Here is a 19736-nt window from a genome sequence, read left to right as displayed (position 1 = left end):
AGCTGTCAGCGCCCTTGATAAGAACTTGTTGCACTCCTCCAACTCCTCTACGGTGGCTACCTATTTCGGCTGCCCTAATCTTCCTGATACATCTTTCTGAAATTTGTACAATTCCGTAGCCCTAGCGTTTCAAAAGGTTTTAGCCTTCTCTACGCTCTTTAGGGGGACTCTGAAGCTGATATATGCATGGTCTGAGAATGATAGCATGTCAAGGAACCTCCATTCATACCCCGATATATCATCTTCAGAACTCAATGTGATATCAAGCACATCGATTGGCGTAGGGCCAGCATATGTAGGGACGCTACCCCTGTTGGCCACCTGTAGACTACTCTGTAGTATGTAACAAAAAAGGTACGCACCTCTATCATTAATATCGTCCCCTCCCCATAAGCTGTGATGCGCATTCGCATCCGCGCCTATGACAAGCCGCCCTGTTGTTGTTGTTGTTGTAGCGATAAGGACACTCCCCGTAGGCCCTGGGGGGTATTATCGAGTTGATGGTCCTTTGCCGGACGCAGATCCGGTACATTCCGGTACCAAGCCCGACTATCTCGGGAACGATTTGTTATGACCACATGCGGCCTTCTAGGCAATCCCGCCCTCCAACCCTCTAGATTCATGAGGAGCTCGGGGTCGCAAGAGCCTCGGCTGTTAATAAAACAGGATTCGCCACGGATAGGTGAGGTTAACAATTGGGTTTGAAGAAGCTATGTATTGCGCTGACAACCTGAAAGGGCTGCGCTACACAAACCCCTTGAATCCGGTATTTTAGTCGCCTCTTACGACAGGCATACCTACCGCGGGTATATTCTAACCCCTAACCCGCTAGGGGAAAAAAGCCGTCCTCTGCACCCTTCTTGATCCACCACCCTTTTGAACTCTTCTGGTGGGGCTTCCACGTCATTGGCCATGTAGCAGAATGCCAGGATAAGGGAAGGTTCTTTCTTTCCCTCTATTGCGACTACCGCTAGGTCTTCGGTGCTGAAGTTAGAGCATGCACGAGTATAGTTGTTTCCTTACCATGACTGCAGCTCTAACCCTGCTTTCCGTATTTGCGTAATAAACGCTGAATCCGCGAGCGCTGAGTCCAGAAACCTTTCCTCCAGATAAAAGCCATGGCTCCTGTATCAGAGCCACATCAAACGAACCCTCCCCAAGAGTCAGGAGGAGCTCGCTCGATGCCACTTTACTGTGTTGGACGTTTATCTGTCAGACTCGCAGAGCTGTTGAGCTGTATGTCTCCCTCCAAATTATCCGCCACTCCACTCACGTAATGCATTTTTCCCGGTGTTTTTCGAGTCTCGAGGTCCGTTTCTCCCTCCTCTGTTCGAAACGTCTTTGTTAGACTCACAGCATCATTGTTTGTCCACTTCCAATACCTCCGCTTCTACGCTTATACCCTTGTCTTTTTCTGCTTCTACCAGGCCCTCTGCCACTGCGCCTTTGCCCCCATCATTTGCCGCTAATTTCAGGTTATCGAGGCCCTTTTCTGTATCCCCTGCCTTTAGCATATTTAAGTTATTGTCTGCGGACTCATCTTTTTAAGGCGCATAAATATACTACCTGCGTCTGAGGACATTTTCCCTCCACGGGGGATCCAAACCTTGGCCTTTGGTATCGTGGGTGCTCTATCCACCACCTTCAACCTTGCGCCTTCTTGTTTTTGAAGGTCTGGAACAACTCTCTGCAGCCATTCTAAAGTCACCTTATTGGTGCAGGTAATCAGAGTAACCCCATTGTGCCATCCAGCTGTTTCGAAGGCTGGTAGCGATCTCTTTGGTTCACTATGCATCATTTTGATTATAATACTGATCAGCTCTCCTTCTACGGATCTCCACCTTTCGGTTGACATCTGCCCATTTGGGACGCTACAATCTTTAGTGCCACAGTCAGGGACTTCTTCGCAACTTTGTTCATCTTCTTCTCGGTGAAAACCGGAGTTTCAGCGTTAGCTGGAGTCTGATTGCTATCTCCGTTTAGCTTATTAATACTTGTGTATTTGCCTCTCAAGCCATTATTGCCTTCCTCTTCCTGTATTACAGCTTTTGAGGTGGCTTTCCTGTACTTATATTTCCCTCTTCGATCCGCTTTGCAGATTTTGAGGTTTGGTTCATGTCATTCGGGCTAATTCGCCTCCTGGTTGTTGGATTGGGGCGTTTACCCTCCCTCTTCTGCCTCTTAAAAACAGATTTGCCAGGTTCAGACGATCGCTGTTTCTTGCCTCTAGGAGCATCTTCCTCTTCGATGCGGTTGCAAAATTGAGGGTTGTTCGCAGCAAAGCTTTCGTCTGTGAATTGTTTTCGACATTCTTCCATAATGCAGCCCGATATTTTGGGAGGGTTCTCTTAAGCTCCCTATTTCGTTGGTCCCGTTCTGACTATATTCTTTGTCCAGTCTGGTATACCGCTCTTTTTCCGAGCGCACTGACTGCACACTATCATCGCTATCCGCGTCCGAGTCATCGCTGATAGCGATTTCCTCTTCCCCGGCTTCCGACGCCATCGCCTTTTCCTTCGCATCCTTACTTTCTCTTAAAGTTTTTGATCATCTTGGTCGTACGACTTCCCTGCACATGCATCTGATTTCTGTGGGGGAAAGCTGCGGGAACGTGAGTCGCCGCAATACCCATAGACTCTTCACATAAGCGTGAGTCATAGAAAAACGGTTTAAGTGGAGCAGCTCACTTAAACATCGCGCCCCCTTTGCACCGGTGCAAGGCTGTCCCTTAATCGCTCCAAATCTCGAATCACCCGGATTAACTGGGTACGCGCGTCTGCCGATATTGGCCGTGCTCTCCGTGGTAGCTGGGTCGGAGCGGGATCTTCGCCGGCTTGCGGCCGGTGTAAGAGCGTATAGTGTAGCTCATGACAAATTTTGCACGTTTCCGGCGACGAGCACTGGCGTCCGTTGTCATGGTTGCGCGCCAAACAATTTGGGCAATACTTGTGTTGCTTTACACAAAGGATACGCTCATTCGTAGACATATCCCGAAATTTCGGACAATAGCGCAAGGCGTGATATCGCTGACAAAGTTGGCACATGTGAAGCCGTGGGTTTCGTGGCGCCCGAATCGGTGACGGTAGCTGTGGGGATCGTCTGTAAATAAAGATGGTTTTAATCACAATTCAATAAAGCGATAAGTTGAAATATGTGTGGCTGAAGCTGGTTGTGTGAGATTGCGAAGTTAGTGTATGTAAAATTAGGGAGTTGAGGGATTTGGCACATCGGAATAAATTGGTAGGGACATAGTTTTACGATTGGTCTAGTCAAACGACCATACTGTGTTCGAACATCCGCAACTCTGACGTGATTATCCGCTCCAAGGTAGACCTTTTCAATTCGGCCTAAGCGCCATTCTTGAGGGGGAAGTAAGTCATTTTTTACTACCACAAAGTCACCTACGGAGATACCTTTCTGAAGGTGTTTCCATTTATAACGCCGATGTAACTCCTTAAGATATTCGTCCTGCCATCTCTGGCTGAAATGTTGTTGAAGAACCTTTAGCTTTTCCCATCGATTCGGAAGTGAATGATTATCTATTCGGGGTTCGGTGGAAGCCAGCAATGGCGCACCGCGCAGAAAATGTCCTGGTATCAAGGCTAGTAATTCGTTGGGATTGTCCGACATAGGCGATAGGGGACGGGAATGGAGCACCGCTTCGATACGCGCGAGCAATGTAGCTAATTCTTCAAAGGTGAAGGGATGGCTTCCAGCGACACGTTTAAAATCCACTTTGAAGCTTTTGTCAGCTGCCTCCCACAGGCGCATGTGAGGTGCATTCGGTGGTAAGAACTGCCATTCGAACCCATGTATGCCATGTCTTGCTTGAATATCGATGGACGTGGATTTAAGGAACCGGTCGAAATCCTTTTGAAAGGCTCGATGTGCGCGGACAAAGTTTTTCCCGTTGTCGAAATATACACATTTTGGTAGCCCACGCCTTTCTATGAATCGCAGAAACGCTGCTTCGAAGGCTTTACAGCAAAGGTAAGAACAAGGCTCCAAGTGAATTGCTTTTGTTGAGCAAGATACAAAGACGCAGACATAACCCTTTATTATGGACGACTTTCGGAGAGCTGACGACCGGAGATCCAAAGGACCTGCGAAGTCTAACCCGGTAAATGTGAATGGTAAGGACAAGTTGGAACGTTCTGGTGGTAACGCTGCCATGATTTGGAATTGAGCATGCTTTTTAAAAATGGTGCACGTTTTGCAACTGCGAATACACAGATTTAATTTTGAATTTAATCGAGGAATGAAATACTCTTGTCTGGCCGTCTGTATCATGAGTTGATTCTCAGCATGCAACAATACATTTTGTGAAACCTGGATAAAAAGATAGCAAAAACGTGAAGATTCAGGGATGATTATAGGGTATTTTTCATTCTGTGGGAGATTGGAGTTGGCTAATCGACCATTTACTCGAAGAAGGCCATTTTCATCTAGAGAAGGACTCATAGGCAAAATTTTACTTTTGTTAGAAATCGGTAGTTGGTTCGAGAGTTTGGCATATTCATTATGGTAATATCTTTCCTGACCGAGCCTAATCAGACGTGCTTTGACCCAGTGAATTTCTGCTTGAGAGATAACTAGGCATTTATTGAAATGGACTGTATGGGCTTGATTCTATGTATAAAACGGAACATGTAAGTTATCACCCGGAGGGCTGATGAGAAGCGATCAAGTATATCAGGTTTACTATCCAACGTAAGTAGAGCATGTACTTTTAGTTCTTCTGGAGGGACTATATTTTCTCCGGAAGAAATAGGCCATTGATCGGAAGGTTTTACCAGCCAGTCCGGAACTTTCCATCAAAGTTGTAATTGGATTAAATCCTGCGGCCTACACCCTCGAGTACCGAGATCACCAGGGTTGTGGTTTGTGGATACGTGGCGCGATTTGATGTTTCCAACATTCTGTATGATCTGGGATGTGCGATTTGCCACGTAGACTTTCCATGTGCATGGCGGTTTTTGAAGCCATGACAACACGATCGATGAATCGGATCATAAAAAAGAGTTCGATATTTCCCAAGGGAACTTGATTCATGACATTTTTTATGCATTTAGACAGTAAAACGGCTCCACACAGCTCAAGGCGTGGGAGGCTCACTGTTTGTAATGGCGCAACATTAGTTTTAGAGAAAAGTAAATGGGATGAGACTTTGCTGTTTGACTGCGAACGAAGGCTGCACAATACGCTTTCTCTGAAGCATCACAAAATCCATGTACTTGTATTTTGTTATTAGGGGAAAATTCAGTCCATCTCGGTATTCGAATTTGCTCTATCATTGGGAAATCTACTAAAAATTTTAGCCATTTTTGGAGAGATATTTATTGCAACAATATTTTCGTCTGAATAAGAATTGGCGCTAGCCACCCTGCGGGGTCAAAAAGTTTCGACACTGACGATAAAATCTGCCTCTTGGTTGCACCAGTGGGGGTTGGGTTGGTTCAATGGTATATGAAAAGTCATCGCTTAAAGCATTCCATCGGATGCCAAGAGTTTTAGTTGAACTAGAAAAATCGAATTTCAGGAAATCTGAATCGAGCAAGTCTTCTGCTGAGATGTGACTAAGGAGATCGGGATGATTCGCAGTGATCTTTTTAAGGGGAAAACCTGCAGACATTAAACAATTAATTGTTTGGGATTGGGCCTGAATTCAGGAAGGGATGTCGGTCCACCGGACAGTATGTCATCCACGTAGGTTTAATCGGTTAAAATTCGCTTTGCTAGGCGATAAGTGACTATTGAATCATTCGCCAACTGATGTAAGGTGCGTATGGCTAAGTACGGCGCGCAGTTTACTCCAAACGTGACAGTCTTGGGGGCAAAATCGGTAAGCTTTGTTTCGTTGCTCCAGCGGAAAAGAATCCTTTGGAATTGCTGATCCTCGTCTTGTAATATTATTTGGCGGTACATCTTCTATATATCTCCGTTGAATACGAATTTGTAAAGACGCCAATTTAAAATTACTAACATTCGATCAGACTGCAGAGTGGGACCAATGCGGCGAATATCATTCATAGATTTGCCAGATGAGGTTGATTTGGAAGCATTAAAAACTACTCGAACCTTCGTAGATTTACTCTCTGGCTTAACTATTGAATGGTGGGGAAGGTAATATGAGAAATAATTACCGTTTTCTTGAATTTAATTGGGATCGATGGGTTTCATGTGATTCAACAATAGATATTCTTCCAAGACACGCTCGTACTCGTCCTCGAGATCTGGACTCTTAGTGAGCATATGCTCCATTCGAATGGCTTGCTTCATGGCTTGCGCCCGAGAAGGACCAAGGGATAGATTAGAGGGAAACTCCGATTTAAATGGTAGACGTACCACGTACCGTCCATCAGGTTGCCTGTACATGGGTTCCTTGTTAAACGATTCGCAGATTACGTCGTCATCTGATAGTTGATGTGATTCTTGCCCTTCTTCTATCTCCTAGGAACGTTTCAGTTGCGTGCTGTGATCTTCATCGGAGATCCCGGTAGCGTATGTATGAAAAGTGAGACAATAAGTGGAAGATAGTGGTCCACTAAGGTACCAACCAAATATGGTATTTTACGCGAGTAAGCTGCCAAGAACTTGATGTTTGATGCGTTGGAGAAGAATTTGAGGAATAAGGTCACTGCCTATAACAAGATCTATTTGGCCGGGAGTGTAAAAATAGGGATCAGCGAGATATAGATCTTTAATTTCAGAAACGTCTGGTTTAGGGATTTGGAAAGATGGGAGAAAACTCGTTCGCTTTTTCAAAACGATCGCATTGGTGTTGATGCGTGTGTTGTTGCGCTGGGATACCAGCGTAAGTTGACAAATTCAGTTTGCTTTTTCGACCATTTTTCCACCCATTCTTGTGACTGAAAAATTTTCTTTCGATGTAGGGAGTTGTAAACGAGTCTGAACCTTTTGGGATATACACGTTTTTTGAGAGCTTTGGTCAATTAAGGCTCTTAAGGTGTGAAGCGAACCCAGGTGTTCAATTTGAACTTAGTCGGTGGGAAGAAACGGTTTCTCATTATTGATGGAGAAATTCGCTTGGATCTGTGATTCACTACCTAGACTAGTCTTGGACGAGGAAGGGTATTCCTGCCAGTTACCTTTGGTTCGGTCAAATATCGGATGCCTGGACTGCCGATTTGACTCAGTGCGAAGTAAGGCTGTATTTTGGGAGGATGTAGTAGAGGAAGTTCTACCGTTTGCTTTTGGGTTAGGCTTATCAGTGACTTGGTGGTGCAGCATTGTATCGTGATTGTTCTTACAATGTGCACATCGGAATGCACTGGAACATTTAGAAAGTGCATGATTGTATGCGAAACAGTTACTACAATACTGGTTTCGCTCTACGAACTGCGTGCGTTCGGCAACAGTTAGCTTACGAAATTCAGGACACGATTTCGGTGGATGATTATTACTGCATAGCTTGCATTTCGAAGTTAAATTTCCGTGTGTATGATATGATTGGATTTTGGGAGGCGATTTAGCTGTAGATGTTTTCGGTTTACCCGACCTGTAGGTATGGAGTCTCTCCACTACTTCATATCTGAATGTCAAGAACTTCTCCATATCTGTCCGAAGGGGTAACTCTTTTCGGGAGCTAAGAGACTGTTCCCATAGAGAGAGAGTTTCAGTGGGAAGGTTCGAGGAGCATATATACACAAGGATGTGGTCCCAATTAGAGGTTAGGATACCTTGTGCGGCAAGGGTGTATAAACAGTTATTTATTGTGGTTTGCAGCTTTTGTATCTGCTCACCATTTTCCGTGTAAATTCGCTGAAGACTAAAGAGGGTCCTCAGTTGGTTATCAACCAATATTCTTCGGTTTTCATACCGAGCTTTAAGGGCGTACCATCTCAGTTGAAAACTATCGTTTGTTAATGGGTATTGTTTTACTAATTGACCTGCTTGACCTTTTGTCTTCTGTCGCAGGAGATACAGCTTCTGAATTTGGGTTAATTTGGAGTGATTGCCGTGACATAAAATTGTGAGGAGTTTAGCGTATTCGGGAGATTAAGGAGCTGAGACGTTTGAAGGGAGGGTCTCAGTGACTGCATGGCATCCATTATCTGGGACATGCAAGTTTCATAACTTTCAGAGCATTTTTGGTATTTTCGCTCCATTGAATCGGTGGACTCCTGATGGGATTGAGAAAGAGACTCGTTTCTGTAGGACTCCAGGAGTGATTCCCACAATATTTCGAGCTGTTTTGTTTTTACTTTGAGAAGGGATTCTGTTTGATCAGATATAAGGATGGCTGACCATTTTGAGTAAAATGCCTCGAGTCTATTTTCGAAAATAAAGGTATCGAGGCTTGTGTCAAGTTGACCTTGATCAAGACTGTCACTTACTTTTTTACTCATTGTAAGAGTATGTATATATGTGCGTAGCGGACAATTTTCCGAGCTTCTCGAGATTTATATTTGAAAGTGGTATTTTTATCGAATTTACAATTTTATAAATGTTTCTTTGCATATATGTTCAACCGTTTCTTTTTTATTGCACGTTACTGTAGTGCTCAATTTAGTTAAATTCCTAAATGTTTTAACTTCTACGTCTACGTGTACCTTCTACGGCCACTTCTTCTACGCTACGTTATGTTGTTGCTAATCGTAGCTTAAAATGTGCATATGTACACAAACCGTATGCTTGACGCCGGCGCACAGTGTTTCGTGTAGAACAAGCTAGCTGGACAAAAAAAAGTTCTTATTCCAAGAAAAGTGTAATGAGAAATGAAAGAAAGCAAACAAAATAACGGGATTTTTGCTTTTTTTATATTTTTGCCCACCGGACAGTATGTCATCCACGTAGGTTTAATCGGTTAAAATTCGCTTTGCTAGGCGATAAGTGACTATCGAATCATTCGCCAACTGATGTAAGGTGCGTATGGCTAAGTACGGCGCGCAGTTTACTCCAAACGTGACAGTCTTGGGGGCAAAATCGGTAAGCTTTGTTTCGTTGCTCCAGCGGAAAAGAATCCTTTGGAATTGTTGATCTTCGTCTTGTAATAGTATTTGGCGGTACATCTTCTATATATCTCCGTTGAATACGAATTTGTAAAGACGCCAATTTAAAATTACTAACATTCGATCAGACTGCAGAGTGGGACCAATGTGGCGAATATCATTCATAGATTTGCCAGATGAGGTTGATTTGGAAGCATTAAAAACTACTCGAACCTTCGTAGATTTACTATCTGGCTTAACTATTGAATGGTGGGGAAGGTAATATGAGAAATAATTACCGTTTTCTTGAATTTAATTGGGATCGATGGGTTTCATGTGATTCAACAATAGATATTCTTCCAAGACACGCTCGTACTCGTCCTCGAGATCTGGACTCTTAGTGAGCATATGCTCCATTCGAATGGCTTGCTTCATGGCTTGCGCCCGAGAAGGACCAAGGGATAGATTAGAAGGAAACTCCGATTTAAATGGTAGACGTACCACGTACCGTCCATCAGGTTGCCTGTATATGGGTTCCTTGTTAAACGATTCGCAGATTACGTCATCTGATAGTTGATGTGATTCTTGCCCTTCTTCTATCTCCTAGGAACGTTTCAGTTGCGTGCTGTGATCTTCATCGGAGATCCCGGTAGCGTATGTATGAAAAGTGAGACAATAAGTGGAAGATAGTGGTCCACTAAGGTACCAACCAAATATGGTATTTTGCGCGAGTAAGCTGCCAAGAACTCGATGTTTGATGCGTTGGAGAAGAATTTGAGGAATAAGGTCACTGCCTATAACAAGATCTATTTGGCCGGGAGTGTAAAAATAGGGATCAGCGAGATATAAATCTTTAATTTCAGAAACGTCTGGTTTAGGGATTTGGAAAGATGGGAGAAAACTCGTTCGCTTTTTCAAAACGATCGCATTGGTGTTGATGCGTGTGTTGTTGCGCTGGGATACCAGCGTAAGTTGACAAATTCAGTTTGCTTTTTCGACCATTTTTCCACCCATTCCTGTGACTGAAAAATTTTCTTTCGATGTAGGGAGTTGTAAACGAGTCTGAACCTTTTGGGATATACACGTTTTTTGAGAGCTTTGGTCTATTAAGGCTCTTAAGGTGTGAAGCGAACCCAGGTGTTCAATTTGAACTTAGTCGGTGGGAAGAAACGGTTTCTCATTATTGATGGAGAAATTCGCTTGGATCTGTGATTCACTACCTAGACTAGTCTTTGACGAGGAAGGGTATTCCTGCCAGTTACCTTTGGTTCGGTCAAATATCGGATGCCTGGACTGCCGATTTGACTCAGTGCGAAGTAAGGCTGTATTTTGGGAGGATGTAGTAGAGGAAGTTCTACCGTTTGCTTTTGGGTTAGGCTTATCAGTGACTTGGTGGTGCAGCATTGTATCGTGATTCTTCTTACAATGTGCACATCGGAATGCACTGGAACATTTAGAAAGTGCATGATTGTATGCGAAACAGTTACTACAATACTGGTTTCGCTCTACGAACTGCGTGCGTTCGGCAACAGTTAGCTTACGAAATTCAGGACACGATTTCGGTGGATGATTATTACTGCATAGCTTGCATTTCGAAGTTAAATTTCCGTGTGTATGATATGATTGGATTTTGGGAGGCGATTTAGCTGTAGATGTTTTCGGTTTACCCGACCTGTAGGTATGGAGTCTCTCCACTACTTCATATCTGGATGTCAAGAAGTTCTCCATATCTGTCCGAAGGGGTAACTCTTTTCGGGAGCTAAGAGACTGTTCCCATAGAGAGAGAGTTTCAGTGGGAAGGTTCGAGGAGCATATATACACAAGGATGTGGTCCCAATTAGAGGTTAGGATACCTTGTGCGGCAAGGGTGTATAAACAGTTATTTATTGTGGTTTGCAGCTTTTTTATCTGCTCACCATTTTCCGTGTAAATTCGCTGAAGACTAAAGAGGGTCCTCAGTTGGTTATCAACCAATATTCTTCGGTTTTCATACCGAGCTTTAAGGGCGTACCATCTCAGTTGAAAACTATCGTTTGTTAATGGGTATTGTTTTACTAATTGACCTGCTTGACCTTTTGTCTTCTGTCGCAGGAGATACAGCTTCTGAATTTGGGTTAATTTGGAGTGATTGCCGTGACATAAAATGTGAGGAGTTTGGCGTATTCGGGAGATTAAGGAGCTGAGACGTTTGAAGGGAGGGTCTCAGTGACTGCATGGCATCCATTATCTGGGACATGCAAGTTTCATAACTTTCAGAGCATTTTTGGTATTTTCGCTCCATTGAATCGGTGGACTCCTGATGGGATTGAGAAAGAGACTCGTTTCTGTAGGACTCCAGGAGTGATTCCCACAATATTTCGAGCTGTTTTGTTTTTACTTTGAGAAGGGATTCTGCTTGATCAGACATAAGGGTGGCTGACCATTTTGAGTAAAATTCCTCGAGTCTATTTTCGAAAATAAAGGTATCGCGGCTTGTGTCAAGTTGACCTTGATCAAGACTGTCACTTACTTTTTTACTCATTGTAAGAGTATGTATATATGTGCGTAGCGGACAATTTTCCGAGCTTCTCGAGATTTATATTTGAAAGTGGTATTTTTATCGAATTTACAATTTTATAAATGTTTCTTTGCATATATGTTCAACCGTTTCTTTTTTATTGCACGTTACTGTAGTGCTCAATTTAGTTAAATTCCTAAATGTTTTAACTTCTACGTCTACGTGTACCTTCTACGGCCACTTCTTCTACGCTACGTTATGTTGTTGCTAATCGTAGCTTAAAATGTGCATATGTACACAAAACGTATGCTTGACGCCGGCGCACAGTGTTTCGTGTAGAACAAGCTAGCTGGACAAAAACAAAGTTCTTATTCCAAGAAAAGTGTAATGAGAAATGAAAGAAAGCAAACAAAATAACGGGATTTTTGCTTTTTTTATATTTTTGCCCACCGGACAGTATGTCATCCACGTAGGTTTAATCGGTTAAAATTCGCTTTGCTAGGCGATAAGTGACTATCGAATCATTCGCCAACTGATGTAAGGTGCGTATGGCTAAGTACGGCGCGCAGTTTACTCCAAACGTGACAGTCTTGGGGGCAAAATCGGTAAGCTTTGTTTCGTTGCTCCAGCGGAAAAGAATCCTTTGGAATTGTTGATCCTCGTCTTGTAATAGTATTTGGCGGTACATCTTCTATATATCTCCGTTGAATACGAATTTGTAAAGACGCCAATTTAAAATTACTAACATTCGATCAGACTGCAGAGTGGGACCAATGTGGCGAATATCATTCATAGATTTGCCAGATGAGGTTGATTTGGAAGCATTAAAAACTACTCGAACCTTCGTAGATTTACTATCTGGCTTAACTATTGAATGGTGGGGAAGGTAATATGAGAAATAATTACCGTTTTCTTGAATTTAATTGGGATCGATGGGTTTCATGTGATTCAACAATAGATATTTTTTCCAAGACACGCTCGTACTCGTCCCCGAGATCTGGACTCTTAGTGAGCATATGCTCCATTCGAATGGCTTGCTTCATGGCTTGCGCCCGAGAAGGACCAAGGGATAGATTAGAGGGAAACTACGATTTAAATGGTAGACGTACCACGTACCGTCCATCAGGTTGCCTGTATATGGGTTCCTTGTTAAACGATTCGCAGATTACGTCATCTGATAGTTGATGTGATTCTTGCCCTTCTTCTATCTCCTAGGAACGTTTCAGTTGCGTGCTGTGATCTTCATCGGAGATCCCGGTAGCGTATGTATGAAAAGTGAGACAATAAGTGGAAGATAGTGGTCCACTAAGGTACCAACCAAAATTGGTATTTTGCGCAAGTAAGCTGCCAAGAACTCGATTTTGATGCGTTGGAGAAGAATTTGAGGAATAACAAGATCTATTTGGCCGGGAGTGTAAAAATAGGGATCAGCGAGATATAAATCTTTAATTTCAGAAACGTCTGGTTTAGGGATTTTGAAAGATGGGAGAAAACTCGTTCGCTTTTTCAAAACGATCGCATTGGTGTTGATGCGTGTGTTGTTGCGCTGGGATACCAGCGTAAGTTGACAAATTCAGTTTGCTTTTTCGACCATTTTTCCACCCATTCCTGTGACTGAAAAATTTTCTTTCGATGTAGGGAGTTGTAAACGAGTCTGAACCTTTTGGGATATACACGTTTTTTGAGAGCTTTGGTCAATTAAGGCTCTTAAGGTGTGAAGCGAACCCAGGTGTTCAATTTGAACTTGGTCGGTGGGAAGAAACGGTTTCTCATTATTGATGGAGAAATTCGCTTGGATCTGTGATTCACTACCTAGACTAGTCTTGGACGAGGAAGGGTATTCCTGCCAGTTACCTTTGGTTCGGTCAAATATCGGATGCCTGGACTGCCGATTTGACTCAGTGCGAAGTAAGGCTGTATTTTGGGAGGATGTAGTAGAGGAAGTTCTACCGTTTGCTTTTGGGTTAGGCTTATCAGTGACTTGGTGGTGCAGCATTTTATCGTGATTCTTCTTACAATGTGCACATAGGAATGCACTGGAACATTTAGAAAGTGCATGATTGTATGCGAAACAGTTACTACAATACTGGTTTCGCTCTACGAACTGCGTGCGTTCGGCAACAGTTAGCTTACGAAATTCAGGACACGATTTCGGTGGATGATTATTACTGCATAGCTTGCATTTCGAAGTTAAATTTCCGTGTGTATGATATGATTGGATTTTGGGAGGCGATTTAGCTGTAGATGTTTTCGGTTTACCCGACCTGTAGGTATGGAGTCTCTCCACCACTTCATATCTGGATGTCAAGAAGTTGTCCATATCTGTCCAAAGGGGTAACTCTTTTCGGGAGCTAAGAGACTGTTCCCATAGAGAGAGAGTTTCAGTGGGAAGGTTCGAGGAGCATATATACACAAGGATGTGGTCCCAATTAGAGGTTAGGATACCTTGTGCGGCAAGGGTGTATAAACAGTTATTTATTGTGGTTTGCAGCTTTTTTATCTGCTCACCATTTTCCGTGTAAATTCGCTGAAGACTAAAGAGGGTCCTCAGTTGGTTATCAACCAATATTCTTCGGTTTTCATACCGAGCTTTAAGGGCGTACCATCTCAGTTGAAAACTATCGTTTGTTAATGGGTATTGTTTTACTAATTGACCTGCTTGACCTTTTGTCTTCTGTCGCAGGAGATACAGCTTCTGAATTTGGGTTAATTTGGAGTGATTGCCGTGACATAAAATTGCGAGGAGTTTGGCGTATTCGGGAGATTAAGGAGCTGAGACGTTTGAAGGGAGGGTCTCAGTGACTGCATGGCATCCATTATCTGGGACATGCAAGTTTCATAACTTTCAGAGCATTTTTGGTATTTTCGCTCCATTGAATCGGTGGACTCCTGATGGGATTGAGAAAGAGACTCGTTTCTGTAGGACTCCAGGAGTGATTCCCACAGTATTTCGAGCTGTTTTGTTTTTACTTTGAGAAGGGATTATGTTTGATCAGATATAAGGGTGGCTGACCATTTTGAGTAAAATGCCTCGAGTATATTTTCGAAAATAAAGGTATCGAGGCTTGTGTCAAGTTGACCTTGATCAAGACTGTCACTTACTTTTTTACTCATTGTAAGAGTATGTATATATGTGCGTAGCGGACAATTTTCCGAGCTTCTCGAGATTTATATTTGAAAGTGGTATTTTTATCGAATTTACAATTTTATAAATGTTTATTTGCATATATGTTCAACCGTTTCTTTTTTATTGCACGTTACTGTAGTGCTCAATTTAGTTAAATTCCTAAATGTTTTAACTTCTACGTCTACGTGTACCTTCTACGGCCACTTCTTCTACGCTACGTTATGTTGTTGCTAATCGTAGCTTAAAATGTGCATATGTACACAAAACGTATGCTTGACGCCGGCGCACAGTGTTTCGTGTAGAACAAGCTAGCTGGACAAAAACAAAGTTCTTATTCCAAGAAAAGTGTAATGGGAAATGAAAGAAAGCAAACAAAATAACGGGATTTTTGCTTTTTTTATATTTTTGCCCACATATATTGAGTAATTGAAGTAAGAAGGCAGGAGTGGCCGTAAAATTCATTGATTAATTTTCAAAATTCTTGTTGAATATTAAGCTTCATATTTCTTTTAAGTAAACACTTTTATATAATTTTTTTGATGGATTCTAAGCTCGAAGGTAATTAAAATTTTTTGATAGTAATTCTTTCGCAATTAGAGTATTTTCAATATATTTAACATTCCGTTATTAAGAAAAAAAGGTATTTTTTCTCTATATTTTTAGGGACAAAAAAGTTACATACATCTGCGGAAATCCGGGCTAAATTTTACCCATATTATAGTCGCAAGTGTTCTCTAATAGTCGAAAGAAAAAACCATTGCGAATTCTTTGCACATCAATTTTAAATTTTTTTTTTTTGTAGATTTAGTTATCTCTACATATAAAATAGGATGTATGTACGTACCAGCTCCGACGAGATATTTGAACCTTTAAAGCTGATCTACAAACGCAGGACCAATTCCCAGGTACAGGGAACAAACACGTAGCCATAAAACGCACAAAAATAAACGCGCAAGGTCAACAAGCGAAGATCACTGACTTCTGCCTGCCACAACCTACCACACCAGTCACCAAGGCATAAAAACAGGTACATACAAAGTAATCCTAATGCAGGTATAACCACACAGGAACGCTACACAAAACAACCCCATTTGGTAGCATCTACGCCAATACCTGAATGTAATATAAATACTACACAACTGATAACAAATGAGAACGATCAACGACACTTAAGATGGCAGCACAACAATCATCAACTATTCACCCTGTCGGAAAATCAACAACACAAAGCAGTTTAGTTATAACCGTACCAAGAACGGAGTTTTTTGACATTTGGGTTCAACATTCGAAGGAAACCAGATACAAAGAATTATTAAGTTTTGTTGTACTTAAGTACTATTTAAGCGAAGCAGCCGAGTATTCGATAAAAAGTTTAAGCTTACAAATAACGGCATATTCGTCGAAGTTGGATCAAAATTGGAACACCTCTGGAAGACATAAGGATGGATTTTTGAATAAAACTTCGGAGTGGCAGATAAAGAGAGTGTAAAGCTACGGTCCAACGAAATCCAGAATAAATTTAAAAGAGTACTTGGATTGATAGTAGATAAACCAAAACCAGATCTCGGCAATACCAATGCCGGCAACACTAATCGTAGGTTTTTCGAAAATTCTGAGGCTAGTGCTGAGATTATGGGATTGGATGTAACGCTCATCAAAAGATTCGACACTCTCCTTCGCGCATTACCATCTGGGTACAATATAAATATCCAAAAATTTGAAAAATTTGCGGTCGAGACCAAAAAACTATACATAGATCTCTATCCATGGTTTAATATGCCTGTTACAGTTCATAAAATCTTAGTGCATAGTACTGATATTATAAAATCAGCAATTTTACCTATTGGTCAACTTTCTGAGGAAGCACAGGAAGCCCGCAACAAAGATTTGAGACGATTCAGGGATGATAACACACAAAAGCAGTCGCGTGAAGCCACGAATAGAGATCTTATGAATATGTTGCTTATAACATCGGATTCTTTAGTTAACAGTTTTAGGGAATACCTAAGAAAAATTTAAAATTCTGACCTCAGAAGTCTTAAATTTACTGTCCCCCGATAATGTTGAGGAGTCTATAAATACCCCAGTTGTTTCAAGCTTTCACAGTAGTGTTGCTGATGCTCATGACTATTCCACAAGTCACTCATCGAATGAAAGTGATGATAGCGAATAATAACATAATTATAAAAGATAACCCACCCTATAACTTTTTGTTGGATCAGGTATTTAGTTGAAATCTATTGTCTTTTCTACTTTGTATGATACTTTACTTTTAAGTTTTTGTAATAAGTAATTTTCACATAATTAATTTATTATTATAATTATTATTATTATTGTAATTCACTTTTACATTCCTGACTGGTACTATAAAATAATTTTGTAAAAATTGTAGTGCCAGTTTAAATACTCAAATAAATACAAAATATGTATGTATATATGTACAGTCACTCACATAAATAAGTAGACACCCCTTTTTGGACAATTCTTACAATTTTCGCTCTCGCAAATTTATTTTAACTAATTTCCCATAAAAAAATTTGTCACGATCTATAACAAAAACTAAATTATATTTAAAAAATGTTTGAAAAATTCGACGAATTTTCATAAAAAATTTTAATTTTTTTTCCGAATTTTTTAGAGTATTGAGATTTGTAGTCCATTCAATTTAAGTACAATAAAGTAATATTTTTAAGTCCTTTAAATTTTTTTGGATCTATGTCACTTATTCACATGAGTTACTGTATATGAAATAAGCAAATGTATGCATATGAAGTAAAATTTTGGAAAAAAAAAGAACATATGGCTAAAAAAAATTACGTCGTTTTAATAACAGACTGCATATGAAACGGAAAATCTCACAAAATAATTTTGTCCAGCTAGCTTGTTCTACATGAAACACTGTGGCGGCGGCGAGTAGGCAAATAACCCAAGTAACATCAAAATTCACAAATATTCAAATAGCAATTAGCCACGATCCAAACCTCTTAGCTTATTAGTTTGTAGTTTTATGGCATTTGAAAAAGGGAGAGGGGACCTAAATAGTTACCCAGCAAACACAGTTTCTAACGTTAGAGAAATATTGTAATTTTACATTAGAATTATAATGTAGTTCTCTAATGCGTTTCGATTCGAAAACTAGGTTAGAGAACTAGGTTAGAATTTGACTGTGAAACAATTCGAATAACACTAGAAATGCGAAGTTGTGATCATTGTCACAGTTATCGATTATTTGCACGACATGATCACTCATCCTTAGTGTTATACAAACAAAACAAAAATATCGAAAAGTTGTGTGGAAATATTACAAGTTGCGAAATAAGTTTTTTTATTAATAATAATAAATACTAGTAATTGAAAATTTATCAAAAAAAAGTTAAAAAAGGAAAGCGAGCAAATTATTGAAGTGCTATTTGAATGGCATGAAGAAAACGCTTCCTCATCCGTACCTCAAACCAACGCTGAGCTCAATATTTAAGTACGGTTTTAATTTAGTATAATAGAAAAAGTCTTTGAAATATGTTCATTCTTAATACATAAGCTTATAACCAAATAAAAGTATTTGATATAATGAAACAGTGAAAATTCCGCTGATTTTAAATAATTGAACTTAATTGCGCATCACTTCAAAATTCTCATTAGAAACTCATTCGAAATTGACGTTATAATTCGATTAGAATTCTAACCCTTTTCTCGATATCGAGAAGGAAGTCCCATTTTTGTCGAGAATGCTATAATTCGCGACAGTTTCGCATATCGTCCTCTAACCATCTATCTTAGAGAAATACATTAGAATTCGATTCGCCTACTAATCGTTGTCTAACCTAAATGTAAATAATCGATAACTGTGACAATGATCACAACATCGCATTTCTAGTGTTATTCGAATCGTTTCACAGTCAAATTCTTACCTTCTTACCTAGTTCTCTAACCTAGTTTTCGAATCGAAATGCATTAGAGAACTACACTAGAATTATAATGTAAAATTACAATATTTCTCTAACGTTAGAAACTGTGTTTGCTGGGCATGTACAAATGTATGTTTTAATAAATTTAAGGGACTTAAATTCAAGAAAATTTGCTTTAAAAATTATGTATGTATAATTGTGGGACTTTACATGGGAAGATATTCAATTAAGTTGATTGATTATGTGAATGAGGGTATTTAGCACGAGTAGCAAATCTAACCTCAAATGTATGTATATATATTATACTGGGTCTGTTTATTAACCGATATCGCGCCATTGATTTTTCGATAGGATTTGGGCTCAGGAAAAAAAGTTCCACTACGCATACCCAAAAAAATAATTTTCGAGCCCGCAAAAAAAAATTACGAAAGGGTAAATTTTTCGACCAAAACACTCCCCAAAACCCAAAAAATATTTTTTTCACAAAACTGTTATCGCCAATGTTTTTACAACAGTTTTTTGAAGAAAAAAAAATATTTTTTGGGCTTTGGGAAGTGTTTTGGTCGAAAAATTTACCCTTTCTTCATTTTTTTTGCAGGCTCGAAAATTGTTTTTTTGGGTATGCGTAGTGGAACTTTTTTTCCTTAGCCCAAATCCTATCGAAAAATCGATGGCGCGATATCGGTTAACTTTCGTCCATACCAATCGACCCATGTTAATATACATACATATGTGCATATGTATGTATGTCACTCGCCTTGGGGATTCTCGGTACTTATTGACCATGTATATATATACATAAGAACCGTAACGGTAACTGTATTTATGCCGTTTGAATAAAAATTGGAAAAATATTGGGACTCACCTGGACATATTTTACGTATCGAAATATTCTCTGGGATGGCTTTTTTGGGATCGTTGGGTAATACGGTGACTGTTGCTGATGTGGTGATCCCTCGTTGAGCCAAAAATATGGCTTTTCTGCTTTCTTAGACACAAATTCGGTGACGAATTATATTGCAAAATATTAAGTAAATCCCACGGTGGGCAGCGGTACTTGTTTTAATAAAACACTTTTAATTTCCACCATGTTTCGCTTTTACTTTTAATTATTTGATTTTACTTATCTTCACTTTTTTGTCACTTATATATTTTTCTTGCTGCTTGTGCCGATGAGCTGCCGAATTTGCCGGTTGCCGAAAATGATGTATACGAATGTGTTCAGCGAGTTAGTATTCCTGCTGTCGCAATTGTAC

The 19736-nt window shown here is 40.5% G+C and overlaps 1 protein-coding gene across 17 annotated transcripts in view; it reads right to left on the bottom strand.

Moving 5' to 3' along the window:
- rho-5 (rhomboid-5) overlaps nt 1-19736 on the bottom strand; it is a 1371034-nt gene that overhangs the window by 1190798 nt on the left and 160500 nt on the right. For 13 of the 17 annotated variants that reach the window (XM_067758076.1, XM_067758085.1, XM_067758087.1 and 10 more), the window contains one exon: nt 19346-19721. The exons of 2 other annotated variants lie outside the window; for them this stretch is intronic. The gene's annotated coding sequence lies outside the window, so the exon portion shown is untranslated. The remainder of the gene's footprint in view (nt 1-19345; nt 19722-19736) is intronic. 2 more of the 17 variants (XM_067758082.1, XM_067758079.1) reach the window with 1 other exon arrangement.

This window comes from Eurosta solidaginis, chromosome X (assembly GCF_040869045.1).
Source record: "Eurosta solidaginis isolate ZX-2024a chromosome X, ASM4086904v1, whole genome shotgun sequence".
Lineage (NCBI taxonomy): Eukaryota > Metazoa > Arthropoda > Insecta > Diptera > Tephritidae > Eurosta > Eurosta solidaginis.
The sequence above is the reverse complement of the archived record's forward strand: the minus strand, read 5'-3'. Positions and strand labels throughout refer to the sequence as shown.